Source organism: Cupressus sempervirens, chromosome 7, assembly GCF_028749045.1.
Source record: "Cupressus sempervirens isolate cs-2001-9-10 chromosome 7, ASM2874904v1, whole genome shotgun sequence".
Lineage (NCBI taxonomy): Eukaryota > Viridiplantae > Streptophyta > Pinopsida > Cupressales > Cupressaceae > Cupressus > Cupressus sempervirens.
The window spans coordinates 900,047,441-900,052,614 of NC_143124.1; the positions used below are offsets into that span (position 1 = coordinate 900,047,441).

Below are 5,174 nucleotides of genomic sequence, written 5' to 3' on the forward strand. Positions count from 1 at the left end.
AACCACTAAGAGAAACATTAGCAATAAGAAAAAAATTCACAAAATAAAACTATATTCACATATGAGATTAGACAAAGGAAACAATTAAGGAATGCAAACCCAAAAAAGGAAACACTCCATGCTTCCTTGATTTTGTAGATGTGTCCTTTGATGTGGATGTATGCTCAATTTTCTTGCTCAAATGGTTCAATAGATGGGAGTGGGTGATGGAAAATTGGTAGCCTTGTGAGCTCTCAATTTGGCATTATAAGGTTAAGATTGATGGCTTGGCTTCTCAAACTAGCATGGTAACTTTAGCTCAAAGATTGTTGATTGAAATGGCTTGGGATGGGATTCAATTTATAGGCTAAGGGGTAGAGGGATGGAGGGCTTAGATGCAAGGATGGATGAAGGCTTAAGGAGGGCTAGGATGCACTCAAAGGAGAGCACATGGATTGTGCTTGTTTAGCACCAATGGGAAGGTGACACTTGTCACAAGGAGGATGAGTGTGAGAGGGTAGGGTAAAGGGTTGGTTAAAGGCATGATGAGTGGGGTTGAGTATGTAAGAGAGATGTAAGAGGAATGAGTGTGGAAGAGGGAAGAGTGTGAAAGATGGATATAAGAGTCATGAGTGGGCTTGTAAGAGTCTTTTATGGTTTGTAAGAGCACTCATGACTTGGTGGTTGTGATTTTTGAGGGGAGACTTTGGTTTGGATTAGGAAAGTCTTAAACTTCTTTAGGGAATGTGACAACATTAGGGGGTGGATTAGGATTGGGTTTAGGATTAGATTAGGGATGTTAGAGATGTGCAAGTGGATGGCATTAATGAGGGTGGGTGAGTTAATGGCTAAGCTTGGTTAGTATGGGTGGATGGGGTGGATTAGGATAAATGGAGGATTAGGGATAGGTTAAGGGTTTTTGGATTTGAGGATTTTATTTATCAAATATATTTATTTAATAAATGGAGATTTTTGGAATTAGATAGAAGAATAGGAGTTAATTGATAAATGATAGGTTATTTGATTTATTAATTAGGACTATAGATGATTAATTAAATTAATCAACTAGGGGATGACAAAGGATTAATTAAATAGAAATTTAATTAATGATGCCTTTTTAGATAACTAAATAGGATTACTAAAATAGTTTAATCAAATTTAGGTTTCTACACCTAGAAGTAGGAGAAGAAACTTTTTGAAGCTCGAGATCCCAAAACTTCAAGAAATTGAAAAATGAACTTCGAGTCATGGACAAGGTCAATCCTTTCCTAGGTTAGGGTCGAGATTGACCTTGACCCATAAGTCAAAGTTCTCAATTTCATAGAGCAAGTTGTCAGAAATAGGTTGGAAATAGAGAGAGAGAAGCATAAAATGGGGAAAACAACTAGATCCATGCAAAGACCCATTCAAGGTGCTTGAAATGACCCCAAGCTACTTACTCAGAGGGCTAAACACTCTTAACATGGAAGTGCTTCCATTTTAAGATGATACAAGTTTAGAAAGAATAATCACTACTAATCCAAGGAAGATTTGATCAGGGTACACATCCATATGTAGAAATCAGATCTTCCTATGCAACTTTAGCCTTGAAGAGATAGAAACGATGACCATAATTGCATGGCTTGGTAGATGGATAACCTAAGGTGGTATAATGAATCAAATTGCATTTAAAAAGCATAGAGAACAACATAAGGTTGTTGTAGATGATCAAATATCAATTCTCCATTAATGAGTTGTTTGGTCCTTTTTTCAATAATGCTAAATCAGCTAAGTCATCAGGTCAACTGGATTTGACTGTCAGACTTGCCACGTGGCCCTATACTCTTGAAGTATTATGCCAAATCACCAACCTTCTACCTTTATATTGACCTATTAACTACCTAAATTCACAATTTCACAACTCATTTTCCTCTTTAACTGCTTGGCGATGCAAAATCATGATTGCTTCATCTTAAGCCTTTATTACTGCTTCGCAACCTGAAAACACTTTAGCCCCCTAACTATTGCAACCTTGTAAACATCATAGAATTTATCACTTCACACCTTCACAATAGTTAGGACCTAACACTTATTTAATTACATGATGATGCAAGACCATCCATTTTTACCTTTTTCACTCCATCATAACTGCCAGAAAAACATCTTTCTTAACTATGCGACATTACAACTACTACCTTGGATGACTACTACCTCTCTTTCCAAAATCATAGCTAAAATTTAAATTGCAAATGAGACCTTGTGATGTTGTGCTAGCCCTCTTGGTCTTAATATTTTCTTTGCTCACAGTCTCGCAACCTTAAACCTTAACCACAGTAATAACCTTGCGAAGATGCAAACAAGGAATTTTGCGTCATCGTTTCCCTAACTCCATGTTAGTCTTAACTCCATGCAACACTGCAAAAATCACTTAACTTGATTATTTCCTTAGTATTTCTATTTCACAAAATTAAACCTAGGTCAACACAAAATGTGTGCGACACTGTGACTAACTTTCAAACTGATTACCATCACACCATTGCAACTCAAGTTCCTAACTTAGCAATTAAAGTTGAGATGGTGCAAACAAAGACTTTGGCCTCTTGGCAGCCAAAACTAGGGTTTTCTCTAAACCTCCTATGATAATGAAATTATAATATATTTTTCAACCTCACCAGCTTGACTCTAGGTTAACCTTGACCATGCACGATGACGCAAGAATACTAAAATGGACTTCTGTGGTAAGCTTTCACATTATTGCAACTTAAAATTATGAATCTCACTTCAATTGATTATATCGATCAAAACTAGTCTGCATCTATCAAAGATATAATCCTTCAAAAATTGATTTCCTTAGCTACCAAGTTTGTTAGAAGTTGTAATCTTTCCTTGGTGTATTTATAAACCAAGGTTAGACCTTCTTTATTTATTGTTGTAATATATTAGGATATAAGCCAAGGTATCCTAATATATTTCTTTTTTGTCCTTTTTCCACTACATCTTATTTTGTCATCTAGTGGAATATGTGAGGACAAATATATATTGTAATTTCTAATTTTAGACTATTCCTCCTTAATAGGAATCTCACACTTGGCCTCACACACATATGAATGGTGGCATTCATAGACATGGGAGTTACATTCTAACTCCTCTCTCTCATCTCTATTTAAGAGATGACCCTCCTCTCTCATTCAACAACAATGAGGTTTCTTCCTCTTCTCAATTATTGTATGAGCATTGCTCTCTATCTCTCTCTCTCTTCCTTCTTAGGCTTTTGATGCCTCATTCATAATGTCACAAGGGGTTTTCTTTGCTTTCCCCTTTCCAAATATCTTGTCTCATGGTGTTGGAGCTTGAAGCTTTCTCTCTCCTATTTTATGGTAATATCTTTTCATGCATTTACTCACTTAGATTCTTTCTTGGTATTGCTTAGTTACATATTTCTTTTTCCATTTCTAACATGGTATCAGAGCAGTTTAATCTTTGTTTTGAGTGTTTGCATGAAGGTACGATTCGAAGGAGGCTCTTGAAGATTTCACTAATTTATTCTTTAATCTTCTTAAAATGGAAGAAATTGAATTTTTTTTTGGATTTGGCTGGTTTACCGCCAAACCCGATTAACTTTTGTGTGCTCTAATTTGTGCAGGTTACTTCTTATTTTCTATTGTTTTTCATCTAACCCCTTTTGGAAGGCTTGCCGCCAAACGGTTTTCTTATCTTGATATCAATGTTTGTTAAAAATTGTGATTCATTTTAAAAAAATTATCTTAAGAATGTTTCAGTCTTATCGGGCGGCCTCTTTGTTTATGCACTCTTCTTTCCTACATATGGAGCTGTTATTGGTGCATGGTTTGGAGCTTGGCCAATGCCCCTTGATTGGGAAAGGCCATGGCCAATCATCCAAGGAATGCTGCAACGGCCGTTCCTCCTGCCCACTCCCACCCAAAATGTATGCTAATGCTGCTTTGAATCGAAATTCTTAGCCTTGTTTCCTTCACCCAGAACCCCATATTGCTGACCCATTAGGATTTTCAACTATGGAGAAGACCCATGATTGTTTTTGGCCACCACCCCCATCCGCCATTCGTTATCCTGCCTGAAAAAAAGAGTTCATAGGTTCCCAAAGTGACCTCAGAATTGGCCTTGCATCATGACAAGAAGGCAGCTTGGGCCTTGCCCACATTCTCGGGCTTCCCACCCCATGTTTACAAAGTACTGGCCTGAAGAGCCCAGCCGAAGGAGAACAGAGGCGGAGAACAGAGGAGATCTAGTCCCTATAGTCCCTATATTTTGGATGCTGTCTACGTTCCCAACGGCACACGCTGCTGTACAGTTGTAATGAATTCCCCATTCAGCCATGCATCATCAGCAACAAGTTGTCACACCGATTTCCCTCCAGCTGCAGTTTCAACAACTGCATGGTTGACATCGGGGTACTGACTTGAAGAGTGATTTCCCCAAATTATAACATTCTTCACATTACTAACAGGCACCTTCAGCCTCTCTAAAACTTGTCCAAGAGCCCTATTGTGATCAAGTCTTGTCAAGCATGTAATATTCTTCTCTGGAATGGAAGGAGCAAACTCTTTCAATATCAGTGCATTGGTATTTGCTGGGTTGGCTACAACTAAGAGCTTGCAGTTTGGAGCAGCATGTTGTTCCAGTACTGAGGCCCGTGACTTATAGATTGATACATTTTTGGACATTACATCTTTCCTTTCCATTCCCTCTTTTCTCGGGAATCCACCAACCATGACAGCTATGTTCACACCACTGCATGCTTCAACAACATCCGTAGTCGCAACAACACCTTTCAAAAGAGGGAAGGCGGCATCAATCAACTCCATTTTCACTCCATTCAGAGACTCTGCTACTGGTGGAATATCCAACATATGCAAAATAACTGGCTTATCTGCACCTAACATTATGCCTCTAGCAATCATTGGAACCAAAGCATAGCCTATTTGCCCTACAACTCCAGTAACCAGAACACAGACTGGATTCTTCACCATTTTTCTGTTAAATTGAGCTCTGAAACTTTGCAAAGCACTGACTGCTAACACGAGCTGCAGAGAAGCAAAATGGGTTTCTTTTATATAGGTTATTTTCTTTTCAATCTTGAATCTTGATGCTATCTGATGAGCTTAAAGCAAGGGATGGCCCAATGACGTGGGACTTGGATATCATTGAAATAGTTGTTAAAGGAGGTGGTCTAAGTT

General features: G+C 38.2%; 1 pseudogene; it reads right to left on the reverse strand.

The window, feature by feature from the left end:
• Positions 1 to 4,256: 4,256 nt before the first annotated feature.
• LOC149550402 (malate dehydrogenase pseudogene) lies at positions 4,257 to 4,967 on the reverse strand (annotated as a pseudogene).
• Between the last annotated feature and the right edge of the window lie 207 nt (positions 4,968 to 5,174).